At 43.2% G+C, this 14,508-nt stretch overlaps 1 protein-coding gene across 8 annotated transcripts in view; it reads left to right on the forward strand.

Annotated features, from left to right (window-relative positions):
* The first annotated feature begins 3,378 nt into the window (after nucleotides 1-3,378).
* Nucleotides 3,379-14,508, forward strand: part of LOC140199562 (lysosomal cholesterol signaling protein-like) — a 116,138-nt gene continuing 105,008 nt past the window's right edge. For 3 of the 8 annotated variants that reach the window (XM_072261837.1, XM_072261836.1, XM_072261842.1), the window contains exon 1: nucleotides 3,381-3,684. The gene's annotated coding sequence lies outside the window, so the exon portion shown is untranslated. Of the gene's footprint in view, nucleotides 3,685-4,010; nucleotides 4,083-14,508 lie in introns of those variants that run through there. The other 5 variants (XM_072261840.1, XM_072261843.1, XM_072261844.1 and 2 more) reach the window with 4 other exon arrangements.

The raw sequence follows: 14,508 nt of genomic DNA on the forward strand, positions 1-14,508 counted from the left end.
TTCACATCCACTCCATCTAGGCATTTCAACATTCAATAGATTTCAATGAGATCCCCCCCTCATTCTTCTACATTCCAGCTAGTACAGGCCCAAGGCTTTCAATCGCTGCTGATATAACCCTTTCATTCCCTAAATCATTCTCGTGGACCTCCTCTGAACCCTCACCAATGTTAGCACATCCTTTCTTAAATAAGAGGCCCAAAACTGCTCACAATACTCCAAATGAGGCCTCACCAGTGCCTTAGAAAGCCTCAGGATTACATCCTTGTTTTCATATTCTGATCCTCTTGAAATGAATTGCATTCACCTTCCTCACCACTGATTCAACCTGCAAATTAAGCTTTCGGGAATCCTGCAAGAGGACTCCCAAATCCCTTTGCACCTGAGATATTTAAACTTTCTCCCCATTTAGAAAATAGTCTTTACTTTTATTCCTTCTACCAAAGTGCATGACCATTCACTTCCCAACACTCTACTCCATCTGTCACTTCTTTGCCCATTCTCCCAAACTGTCCAAGTCCTTTCTGCAGCCTCGTAGCTTCCACAACACCCCCTGCCCCTCCACTTACCTCGATATCATCATTGTTGTTGACAGTGAAGCACATTACAATGAATTACAAAGAGAACTTGACCAGCTAGGGAGATAGGCTGAGAAATGGCAAATGGATTTCAACTTCGATAAGAGTGAGTTGATGCATTTTGGATATTCAAACCAGGTTAGGACTTACACGGAGAATGGTAGGGCACTGGTAAGTGTGGTGGAACAGAGAGACTGGAGTACAAATGCACAGTTCACAAAAAGCTGATGGGGTGGTGAGGAGATTTTATGGTATGGTGGCCTCATCAGTTAGGGCATCAAGTTTATTGACATCATCTTGCAGTTATATGTCATTGTTGAGACCACACTTGGAGTACTTTGTACAGTTTAGGTCATCCTGTTAGAGGAAAGATATTGTCAAGTGGGTGAGTGTACAGTAAAAATGCAGCATGGATGAAAGATCTAAGATCTAGGAGAGGTTGGCCACACTGCATCATTATTTCTTGGAGCAAAGGTGAATGTCAGACATTCATAAAATTATGAAGGGTATGGATGTACAGTCTGTGTGAAGTTTGCATTTTCTCTTTGTGGATTTCTTCCAGGTAGTGTGGTTCCCTCCCACATCCCGAAGACTTGGGAGGTAGGTTAAACAATTGCTATAAGTGATATTATTTTTGTTAAATGGCCAACAGAAAAGCATGTAAAGAGTGTGGGAATGTAAGAGGGAGTTAAAGGTGAATGTGACTGATGAGTTGACTCTGCCAGGAGCCAATGCTCACCCAATTGGCTGTTTGCACATCACAAGTTATAAAACACAGAAGCAGACCCTTCAGCCCATCGTGCCCATGGTGACCATCAGGTACCTATCTATAATAATCCCAATTTTCACACAACGTAAACAACAGGAATTCTGCAGATGCTGGAAATTCAAGCAACACACATCAAAGTTGCTGGTGAACGCAGCAGGCCAGGCAGCACCTCTAGGAAGAGGTACAGTCAACGTTTCGAACGCAGCAGGCCAGGCCGTCCATTATTTATTTTTATACATGCCCCACCTCCCCCTCGTACCCCATCCATTATTTACTTTATACACACATTCTTTTTCTCCCTCTGTCCCTCTGACTATACCCCTCACCCATCCTCTGGGTCCCCCCCCCCTTTTCCTTCTCCCTGAGCCTCCTGTCCCATGATCCTCTCATATCCCCTTTGCCTATCACCTGTCCAGTTCTTAGCTCCATCCCTCCCCCTCCTGTCTTCTCCTATCATTTTGGATCTCCCCCTCCCCCTCCCCCTCCCCCTCCCCCTCTCAAATCTCTTACTATCTCTTCCTTCAGTTAGCCCTGACGAAAGGTCTCGGCCTGAAACGTCGACTGTACCTCTTCCTAGAGATGCTGCCTGGCCTGCTGCGTTCACCAGCAACTTTGATGTGTGTTGCTTTCACACAATGTGTTGCCTTCTGTGTTTTGGAGTTTTAAACACTCATCTGAATACTTCTCAAATCTCGTCAGTCTCTACCTCCACCAACCCTCAGACAGTGTATTTCAGATTTCAACAATCCTCTGGGTGCAAATATTCTTCCAGAAATCACTTACTCCTAAACTTAAACCTATTTTGCACTGGTCGCAGACAGCACAGCTAATGGAATGCACTTATCTATATCTCCTCTGTCCAGGTAACTCATACTTGTGCATACCTCAGTCACGCTCCTCCCTCAACCCTCACCGTTTAAGCCAGCTTATCTACTCTCCCCTCATAAATGATATATTCCACCTGAGGCAACATCCTGGTGAATCTCCTCTTCAAAGCCTACAGTGAAATTGAAGTTGAAGTCAAGTTTATTCCCACATTCCTAGATACCAAGTACAGGTGCAATGTAAAACTTACTTGCAGCTGCATTCTAGGCACTTCCCTATAGCTTCAGCAGTGCCCTGATGGTTTATATAGTGGCACCATAACCTCCTTCTCTCCCCGTTTATTTAAGACTTTCTTAATCATCTTATATCTTCAGGATTTTCAGAAATCTACATTAAGGCTTCTCTGGTCCTTGGCACTTCCCTGGGTTTTTAACCATTCATTATTTTATCAGTCCTCGCAAAATCTATGACTCCATATTTTCTAGATTAAATTCTATTCTCATTTCTCTGCCCATTTTATCAACTCATCAGTATTCCCACCATGTGAGCATCAACCACACTCTCCGACATACTTAGGTCACCTCTGAAAAGTTGCTCAGTCCAAGGGTAAGGCCAGTCCCTTCTTATCAAAGCTATGCAGATGTGTTGTATTAAGTAATTACGTGCAACTCTTTGGATGTCGCCGGCAAGACCAGCAGTTAATGCCTGTGGCTATTTGGCCTTGATTCGATAGCGGAAAGCTGCCGTCTTGCACGGTGGTTCAGGGGTTTAGCGGTAAACTTTGGCAGGTCCCGGTTGTTGGTTTGTGACTTGTGTTTTCGGTGGCAGGCGGTCACGAGCTGAGAGTTGCCACAGCGTATTTTTTTTTCAGATGTAACGCTGCAGCCACGGGTGAGGGAGAAAACGAAAGTTCGGCAGGAAGGTCATGGTGACAGTCAGGCGAGTTGCCTTGTCCTGGGTGGCAAAGAGACTCTCGACTGTTCTTGCAGCTGCACTTCAGTGGAGAGTACTGTCGCAAGAAGAATCAGTCAAATAACTTAAGAGTGGTTGCAACAGCGCTCTGAGTTTCTCAAGTTTATGATCCGAAGTGTTTGGGGGCCAGACTGCTGAAGCACCGTACTTCAATGCGGTCCCAGGGGACGGAGCGCCCTTTCTGGCGGAAGGAAATGTTGGCCCCGCCTCCTTCGCCTTGTCGGCTCAACTTGGCGATGAGCGCCGGCCGCCCCGCGGCTGCGGTTGGTGCGTGGCCGTCCGGGGAGTAGCCGATTGGCTGGGCCCCGCTGCCAATCAGAAGGGAGGGTGTGCGGACTGCGCTGGAGCAGTGTCGGGACAGCAAAGGGCGGGCGCCGGTGAGCTCGCAGTCCAGGTCCTTGAACCATGTGCACGGTCGCCGTCTCCGTCTTCGGAATCACTGCCCACACAGCAAACAGCCGGCCTTCGATGTCTTTGGGCGAGGGCAGTGTTTGAACGCCCTGTCCCCGACGTAACCTGGTTTTGCGACACTAACGATCGGTAAACACATTTTATAAAAACATTGTACTTCAGCCAGGGCTCCCTTGCAGATACTGGGCTTCATCACCTTCAGAGGGGCAGAATCTTTCAATGTCGCATGTTGGTAGTTGCTGTAAGCGTTGTATAATGAATTGTCAAATACGATGTAAAGCCCGACGCGTAACATCTCTTCAGATGACAATATTGTGACAATAAATCTAGTACAGTCGAGATAATCGGACAGGGTAGGCAAAGTTAAGCGCCATGCACTTCGTTACCATGGGGGCGGGAGAAAGGGCGTGGGCGGGGAGAAGCATTTAACGAGGCACAGCATCGAGGAAAAAATGAAGAGATAACAGCAGCTTGAGCTGCCATAACTTCATGTGTACCTTCCGATAACTAGATGGTAAATGTTGCAGGTGTGTATGATACAGTACTATCTATTGCAGGAATACCCAACCTGGGATTAACAGATCCCCCGGTTAACGGTAGGGGTCCATGCAATAAAAAGGTTGGGAACACCGGATCTATTGAAAAATGATCCCTCTTGTGACTTGTAGTTTGGTTTTGGACTCATCGATATGTTGTATTGCCTACGTGCATTGCCATTTCAAACTGTGTGCAAACGACATTATTTTGAGTGTCCATGGGCAATACCAGTAAGTGCTGATATAAATTGGAAACGATTGAAGATACTCAATTATATATATGTTAATTTTCAGTATTAGTAATATGTAGCTTATTGATTGCCTTTAACGGAATCAGGTTTATTATCATTGTCTTCTGTGACATGAAATTTGTTGTATTTTGGCAGTGCAAAGTCATAAAATGACTATAAATTACAAAATTAGAAAAGTGAATAAAAAGGAATAAGGAGCAACGTTCCCTCTAATTTTTTTAACAGCTGCGTGGACCAACCATTGGTTTGAGCAGGAAATTTTACATGGCCTAGAAACTGCTAGGCACTTTAATAAAGCACTATATAAAAAAAAATTGCAGCTGCGTGGCAACGAAGGCTATGTGTGCGGGAGCATTTCAGTTACTGTGCAGCTGCACAGCTTAGAGGGAGCAGTGATCATGAGATAGTGTTCATGAATTCATGGACCATTCAGAATTCTCTTGGTGGAGAAGCTGTTTATGACTCATGGAGTGTGGGCCTTCGGGCTTCTGTACCTCCTCCCTATTGATAGTATCAAGAAGAGGGCATCTCTCAGATGAGTGAAATACTGCAGATGGCAGAATCCCAAAATAAAACAGAAAATGCTGGAAGACTTGAGGTCTCAGCAGAGGGAGAAACAGGGGAAATATTAAATTGTTTTCTCTTTCCACAGTTGCTGCCTGACTTGCTCAGTATTTCAACACTAGTTTTCAGTGCAGAATATACAATTATTACTTGCTGCTCTTTGGAACACAGAAACTATTTCAAAACTGAAACTACTTGGGCATTGAGACACAAAGGAGAGTTGATTGGCATATGTCAATGTGAGAGACAGAGATAAAGAATAAAATGCAGGACTCCAGAGAAAAAGAGGGTGAGTGAGTACTGGAATTGCTGTGCTAGCATGGTTCTGATGGGCAGAATGGTCTGCCTTCAAACACATGAGTATGCTGCTGGTTTTTGGCCTGTGTTGTGAGATCCTTATGTGATTTAAGTAGATTTTAGCTTTCTCAGCTGCCAGTTGTGTTTTTTTTAACCCTATTTTGGATGTGTGTTCTTTAATCTGGCGCCAGTTTGTTCTCATTATCTACCATTGTCTGTCCTATAGTGTTTCAATTAGATGCAACTGAAATGGAGCAAACTTGGACTGTCAGAGTTTACAAGGAGTTCTCATAAAAGCCTGAAATATTGAGATTCAATCAGCCCTTTCTTTCAGAGGTTAATTAATATTTTACAAACCTTGGCTAGATCATTTTTGAAGAAATCATGTTAGATTTAACATTACAAAGATATTTAAGGACTGGAGCAAAATCTAATTAGCCTAGAGTCACCTATTACAACATTGCCACCCACAATCAAGCTGAAAGCCAGGAAACAGGCAATCCCCTTGGTGCTCCTTGACTTAAAACACATTCTTGGTTGCATTGTGCCCCATATTTGTTATTTAAGGTCAAAGGCTTGAGGGCCCTGCAAATATTGCTTGAATCCTGAATATTCTCAGTTATGAACACTGTAATATCTTAGTTCCAAAGAAAGTGGGCATCTGTGTATAATGCCAGAAATTATATGTTAATAAATTCAAATTAAATACATTGATTTGATCTCCAAACGGAAACACAGTGATCTCAGGAGTTCTAATTTGGAACAGTTGAGTTTGTCATGCCTTTAATGTAAATTGGTTATGTTTTGGATGCGATCTATTCTAAATATTAATTCTTATGTCTGTATCAGAATTCTGTAAGAACTACACATGTATTTAATTTTATTAACATTGCACTTTTTCTTTCTGGATATAATATCTTCAAGCTCATTCAGTGCACATCATACCAAGGGGAAAATGTATTGTTTGGACACTAAGCATTACCTTGTGCAATACTGCTCTTTGATTTTTATTTTTCTGAGACAATTGGTAATGGATCCAACAAATTAACTGGAAATTATGAAATTGTTAGCGGGGTAGAGGGAGAAACAATACCTACCCAGAACTTTTTCAATCGGAGTTATTTTCTAATTTGGCTTTTCACCAATCTGAAGGAGGGAAGTTAGGTCGATGTCTGAGTTGAAATCAAAGTCAAAGTTGAGTTTATTGTCATATGCACAGTACACTGAAAAACTTACTTGCAGCAACATCACAATCACATGGTATTGGATACAGAATATTTGCAATTAAAGCATATATTATTACCACAAGTTACACTAAATTATATAAGAAAGAACACAATAGTTGACCAATAGTTGCATTGACCAAATACAAATGACCTGAGATATTGTCTTTCTGAGAAGTGGTAATTATTTTCAATCTGCATGGGAACAGCACTTTAGAATAACAGCCATAGTAGTTCAGAACCTACAGATGAAAAGACATTAAATATGAGAACCTCATCAGAGAATGACCTCAATAAAGAATTATTAAAGAAAACAGAATATAAAAAGGATGGAAAATAAAAATGGACTGTAGGGGGCTTCAGATATATGTGACTAGGAAAAGACATGAAATAAAATTAAGGCTCTTGTGGACAAATTGGAAGGACTTATAATTGAGAATTTCATGTAGGGATGGTAGAATTTATATGTGGAATAAGAAAGAGAGAGGAAGGCAGTGAGATTTGGGTAGGCAAAGTGAGTGAGAAAAAAATTGGTCAATTGGAGTACAAAAGTGAAATGGTCAATTTTGCTAGGAAAAATGCAAATAATACATTTTATATACGATGAGAGATGAGAGGCAGAGAGATCTGGGTGTTCTAGTTCATGGCTTGTGAAAGACTACAAGGTGGATACAGGTCCTTTGGCCCAGTGAGTCCTTGCTGACCTCAGTGCCCATCCAGCTAGTCCCAATTTCAGACATTTGGTCCATATCCTTCCAAGCTCCTCCCTTCGTTTGGGCAATATCCTCCCACAGTTCTGCTCTTTATTGCTTGTACATTGTGACGGAGACGCAACATAAAAGATTTTTACTCCCTTGGATATAAGATGTAAGAGTTAAGAAATACCTATCCAACTATGTCTTTAATTATACTATTGTACCTGTTTCAACCACTTCCCCCAACACACATCAAAGTTGGTGAACGCAGCAGGCCAGGCAGCATCTCTAGGAAGAGGTACAGTCGACGTTTCAGGCCGAGACCCTTCGTCAAGACTAACTGAAAGAAGAGATTTGAAAGTGGGAGGGGGAAGGGGAGATCCAAAATGATAGGAGAAGACAGGAGGGGGAGGGATGGAGCCAAGAGCTGGACAGTTGATTGGCAAAAGGGATATGAGAGGATCATGGGACAGGAGGCCCAGGGAGAAAGAAAAGGGGGGGGGGGGAAAGCCCAGAGGATGGGCAAGGGGTATAGTGAGATGGACAGAGGGAGAAAAAGGAAAGAGAGAAAAGGAATGTGTGTATATAAATAAAAGACGGATGGGGTACCGGGAGAGGTGGGGCATTAGCACTGTTCATGCCATCAGTTTGGAGGCTACCCAGACGGAATACAAGGTGTTGTTCTTCCAACCTGAGTGTGGCTTCATCTTTACAGTAGAGGAGGCCACGGATAGACATATCAGAATGGGAATGGGACCACTTCCCCCGGAAGCTAGTTCCATATATTCACCGCCCTGTGTAGAAAAATTTACCCCTCTCACCTTAAATCCATGCCCCCTAATTTTGGACTCTCCGACCTTGGGGGGGGGGGGGTGGAACCTGTTACCATCCACCTTATTCATGCCTGTCATAACTTGAAACATTTCTATAAGGTTCCCTCTCAATCTCCTACTGTACATTCCAAGGAATAGAGACCTTACCTGACTCCTCTCCCTGTAACTCAGACTCTCCAGTCCTGGCAAAATCCTTGTAAACCTTTTCTGCATTCGTTCCAGTTTAACACAGTGACAACAACAGTACAGATACCCCACATGCACTTATACATTGTTGTAACACAATGTACTAGCTCCTGTACTAATTGTCCTGACTGATGAAGACCAGCATGCTAAGCTCTGTTTCCATCACCCGGTAAAGCTGTGACACCCCTTTCAATGAACATTGTTCCTCACTTCTATTCATTATCATCATCATGTGCCATGTTGTAGACAGTTTGAGGATAAAGGGGAAGCCTTTTAGGACCGAGATTAGGAAAAACTTCTTCACACAGAGAGTGGTGAATCTATGGAATTTTCTGCCATAGGAAACAGTTGAGGCCAGTTCATTGGCTATATTTAAGAGGGAGTTAGATATGGCCCTTGTGGCTAAAGGGATCAGGGGGTATGGAGAGAAGGCTGGTGCAGGGTTCTGAGTTGGATGATCAGCCATGATCATACTGAATGGTGGTGCAGGCTCGAAGGGCCGAATGGCCTACTCCTGCACCTATTTTCTATGTTACTATGTTTCTGTGACGTAGGCAACCACAGTCTTGACCATGATTGTCATTGGCAAATTTTTCTACAGAAGTGGTTTGCCATTGCCTTCTTCTGGGCAGTATCTTTACAGGACGGGTGACTCCAGCCATTATCAATACTCTTCCGAGATTGTCTGCCTGGCGTCAGTGGTTGCATAACCAGGACTTGTGATATGCACCAGCTGCTCCCATGGCTTCACATGACCTTGACTGGGGGCTAAGTGGGTGCTGCACCTTGGCCAAGGGTGACATGCAGGCTAGCAGAGGGAAGGAGCACCTTACACCTACTGTGGTAGAGATGTATCTCCACCCCAACACCATGTTCAATTACACTGCCTATCGCCTTACCACTCATAGTATGTCCTACAGAGGGTTGACATGCCAAAGTACATCACCTCACACTTACCTGTACGGTAATTAATTTGCCACTCCTTAGCCCACTTCCCTAACTGAGCAATTTAAATGAAGTACATTAATTTAGTCTCCAAACAGAAACATGGTGCTCTCTGGAATTCTGATTTGGAAAAATTGAGTTTGGCAGGCTTTTAATGTAAATTGGCTGTATTTGGAATGTGATCTGTTTTAAATATTTATTCATATAACCACACATCAGAATTCTGTTTAAAATCTACACCTATTTTTAAACCCATGTATTCTGCAATAACCTTCATCACTATCAACAACACCTAATTTCAGATAATCTGCAACCAAGTTATTTAACTGCCCTCTTACCCAGTGCCTGCTTCAGAGTCAAGTAGCCATGGGCAGCAGAATCTACCACAGGAGTAGAATTGTTCCGACGAGGCCCAACATCTGCTTATCAGCATTCTGTATTTCCCTCTGGAGCAAGTCCGTGACAATTTCCATTTTGGGTCCGGGCGAGTGTCGCGTGACAAGGCAGCGTGCCATTTGGTTGAAGATGTTACCGTACTCTGCTGTTTTCATCCCTTAGAGAGAAAGCATACTGAGAAAAAATGTTTCAGTTCATTTTAAAGTATATGGTCTTAAATACACATGGTGGTACCATTTGGATCAGTTATCAATTATCGTATGTTGCGAGCTAAATTTGTGTTAGTGCTTTGGTTCTACCATTGAACTCAAAATTGCGACTGTAAACAAAAAGGTCAGGCTGCATTTTCTTTTAGGAGAGATCCCACCTAATTCATACAACTTCAACTTATCGGAGAAATCCCCTTGTCCAATACGTTCCCACCGCCACCACACTCTCCACCCCCTCTTCTCTAACTTATTTCTCTCTTCCTCATTTCTGATTTTCTTTCCACATATGCTGCTTGACCTGCTGAGCTTTTCCAGCATTTTCCATTTACTCTTTTTGTCTGTCACGTTCTCTTATTTTACTCTTACATCTATGGTGCCAGGGTCGCGTAGCGGTCAGCACAACAATATTACAATGTTGCAGTTCAGGGTTCAAGTCTGGCCCGGTGTGGAGTTTCAGGTTTGCACTTCTCCTGATGACTGCGTGAGTTCCCTCTTGTTGCTCCAGTTTCCTCCCACAGTCCAAAGACCTGCCGGTTGGTAGGTCAATTGGTCATTGCAAATGCTCCTGTGATTAGGTGAGGGTTAAATAGGTGAGTTGCTAGTGGGTCAGAAGGGCATGTATCTCTAAATAAATTTAAAGACCCCTGGGCTGCTGGGCAGGTCCCACACCATTATCATTAACAACACAAGCCACCTGCTGATCACTGCTCCCATTAAGCCTTTTTGACTGGCACGTTGACAGGCAACCTCTTTTGTTCTGTTCAACCCTACCTCACTTTTCCTCCCACGTGTCCCTCTGAATATACCCCTTGCCCATCCTCTGGGTTCCCCCCCCCTTGTCTTTCTTCCCGGACCTCCTGTCCCATGATCCTCTCTTATCCCTTTTGCCTATCACCTGTCCAGCTCTTGGCTTCATCCCTCCCCCTCCTGTCTTCTCCTATCATTTTGGATCTCCCCCTCCCCCTCCAACTTTCAAATCCCTTACTCACTCTTCCTTCAGTTAGTCCTGACGAAGGGTCTCGGCCTGAAACGTCGACTGCACCTCTTCCTAGAGATGCTGCCTGGCCTGCTGCATTCACCAGCAACTTTTATGTGTGTTGCTTGTTTCTCTCCCTTTCCCAGTTCTGACAATGGGTCTCAGGCCCAAGATGTTAATCACCTCTCTCTTCACAGACACTCTCTGACCTGCTGCCTTTCACCAGCATTTCCTCCTCTTGTAACTATTGTAAGATGGAGAATGCTGAATTACAAGTGGAAAGTGGAAATGCCCAGCTGGTCTTGCAGCATCTCCAGAGAGCTGATGTTATGAATGGATGAGCTTACATTAGAGGAGACCAGTTCTGAGGGGCTACAGCATGCTAAGTTGTTATCTTTTGTAACTCCAAAACAAAAAATAATTGAAAGCAATAGCATGGAGCCAGGATATGTGTCTAACTTCATTTTTACTTTAAGCAAGATGCGCACATACCATGTGGCAGCATCATAACATATGCAATTCTTTTTCAGTCTTTTTATTAATGTATGCAATTCATATAACCGGTAATGAATTATTTAAACAAACAAGAATACTTAATCAAACAATATATTTATAATATTACTCAAATATTATATAAGGCATCTCTGTTAGTCTTGCGAGACCATGGATCTGCACCTGGAAAGTCTTCACTCTCCAGGGCAAGGTTGTATGGAAGACCAGCAGTTACTCAAGTATTACTGAAATATTGAATACACAGCACTCCTTCCCTGCTGAGCTATAAGCTCCAACTCAATACAGAATGCATCTCAACTTATATACACAGTATCCTATATAATACAACAACATACAGACATCCACAGCATAGTAAATTTTAAATTGGCCCATTCAGGCCCAAAGACTTTAAAGATGTAATCTCTGTGAAGGCTTTCTTACTCTTGTGGGATAACGTCTTTCTTGACAGGGTGGGGGTCACTGTGCTTCGCAAACGGGGCTGTGAAACGGTCCCAAGATGTACTTCCTGGTGGTTGAATGAGTTGACTCTGGGACTGCAGGAAGTAGTCCTTCACACCTTTCTTGCAGATGTGTTGGCATGCCAAAAGGTGCATGGCAAGCTTCGTTGGATGGTGTGGATCATAATGTGTGAATGCAATGTCTGACGTCACCATTTCCTTTACGTTTTGGAAAGCCACATCACACTGCTTTACCCATTGCCATTTCTTCCCAATCTGTAGTAATGAGTTCATGGGGTGGAACACAGTAGTAACATTTGACAGGAAACTGTAACAATAATTGACAGATCCTAAAAAGGACCCCAACTGTGACACGTCCTTTGGCCTTGGGACATCCACCACTGCTTGAACTTTCTCAGCCCACTTGTGTAAACCTCGTGCATCAGTGGTGTGATCACAGTAAGTGATGCTTGGTTTAAAGAATTCAAACTTCTTGTGTTGTGCTTTGAGCCCATAATCTTCTAATCTTTTTAACACTGTCTTGACATTTGGATATGTTCCTTGCAATACTGGTAATAATAATGTCATCTAGATAACATTGAGTGCTTGGGCAGTCTTGCGGCACCGGGTTCATAGCTTTCTGCCAGATTGCAGGTACAAATGCTACTCTAAAAGTAAACCTATTTTTAGCAATAAAGGCCTTTGTGAGTGTTTATGGTGAGAAACACCAGGCTCTTTCTCCATCTCCAACTGTAGGTAGGCCTCAGCTTAGTCCTCTTTACTGAAGTGTTTTCCTCCAGAAAGATTTCCAAAGGTATCTTCTATCCTGGGCAGAGAGTATTGATATACTTACAGCACTGAGTTGATGGTGACCTTAAAATTACCACAGAGCCTGACAGAGCCATTCTTCTTGGCTACTGGGACCACTGGTTTTGCCCATGGGTTATACTCAACCTTGGAAAGAATCCCTTCGGCTTCCACGTGATCTAGCTCACTGGCTACTTTATCATGAATGGTATAATGAAATGGATGGACTTTGTAAAACTTGGGTGTGGCATTTTCATTTAACACTATTTTACCCTTGATATGTTTGAGGTTTCCATTGCCATCCTTGAACACTGCTGTGACATCATCCAGAACCTTTCCAATTCGCCAGTTGACTCTGTTGCAGACTTGATGGATCTCCAATCAAGTTGTACTTGGTCTCAGTCAATCACACCACACAACGCTGGCCCTCCTGTTTTTATCACATACAAACCCAATGTGGCTTGTTGGTTGTTTTATTTCACTGTTGTGAACATCATTCCCACAGAAATTATCTTTTCTCCATTGTAAGTTCTCAGTTGGATATCTGCAGGCTTCAGTTCAGTATCTTTGAAATGCTGGTCAAACTTATTTTGTGCAATGACTGAAAGAGCCGAGCCTGTGTTCAATTCCATTTTAATTGCCGTTCACTTCTGGTGTAAGCCATATTGCTTGTCTGTTGTTGGCTTTCACATTGTAAATCTCAAGGTTACTCAGTCCAGTGTCACTCTCATCAACACCATGCAGATTGGTGTTCTCTTTGAAACTGCAACGTGATCTTTTATCTTTCTCTCTTCCCTGTTATGTCCATTTATTTTTGTCTGCCCGACATGCTCTTTATATGTGTCTTGCTTTGTTGCATTTTCTGTAAATTTCACCATTAACCCTACAGTGGTCTGGTGTACGTGAGTCCCTGCCACAAGGGTAACACAATTTGTTCAGCCAGACAGATTTCTGTTTAGATGTTGCAATTTTGTTCATGCTCACTTTCATTCCTGACTGTAATTCAGTTGTGTCCCTGGCTATTGTATCTATTGATACAGCTATTTCAACTGCTCCTTTAAAGTTGAGTTGTACTTTAGTTAAGCACCATTTTTGAATACTTTCTGTTAAGATTTCACAAACTGAATGATCTAAAAGGTGGGAGGAGAAGATGGCGGCGCGATGCAGCGTGCACGGCCTCTCCGGTGAAATGGTATCGTATTTGTTAAATAGGGGGCCGTGCACAATTCCGATTTGATGAAGACAGATATGAGAAGCACGGAGGAACATCTGGAGAAACTTCTGAAATGCCCGGTTTGCTGCCGCTGCTACTGTGCAATTGAGAATCTCTGGAGGGTAGGCCCCAGATCCTTGGCTTTGCCTGTTGCTGGTAGCCAGGGTTGGGGTCGAGGCGCTTGGCAGAGATGGTGTTCGGTGATCGGTGTCGGAGGGCTGGTCGAAAGCTCGAAGTTTTCGGATGATTCAGAGTCGGACTGTGGTTGGTGCTTCCAGGATGCTGCATCGGCAAGTTTGCGGAGCTGGAAGCATGGCAGGGAGAGTTTTCTTCCTTCTCCCATCTGCATGAGATCATGGGACTTTGGAGAGACTTTGAACTTTTTTGACTATGCCCATAGCCTGTTCTTCATCAAGTTACGGTATTGCTTTGCACTGTTGTAACTATATGTTATAATTATGTGGTTTTTGTCAGTTTTTCAGTCTTGGTCTGTCTTGTGTTTCTGTGATATCACACTGGAGGAACATTGTATCATTTCTTAATGCATGCATTACTGAATGACAATAAAAGAGGACTGCGTGTCCTCATAATCATAATAATCTCTCTGTGCGTCATTAAGCCCATTACTGAACTGACAATGCTCAGACAACTTCTTCAATTCAGCCTCATGCACTGAAATGGACTCCCTTTCCTTTTGATTCCATTTATGAAACCTAAAGCAATCAACAATGGTTTCAGTTCTAAGTATTCTTGCATTGCTTTCACAATATCAGTAAACCCAGTTCGGGTGGTGTGGTTGTAGCAGTTAGACTTCTAAGCAAACTGTATTCCTTTAAATGCAATGCACTCAGCAAATTTGGCACTTGCTTCTC

The sequence above is a fragment of the Mobula birostris genome, chromosome 6, assembly GCF_030028105.1.
Source record: "Mobula birostris isolate sMobBir1 chromosome 6, sMobBir1.hap1, whole genome shotgun sequence".
NCBI lineage: Eukaryota > Metazoa > Chordata > Chondrichthyes > Myliobatiformes > Myliobatidae > Mobula > Mobula birostris.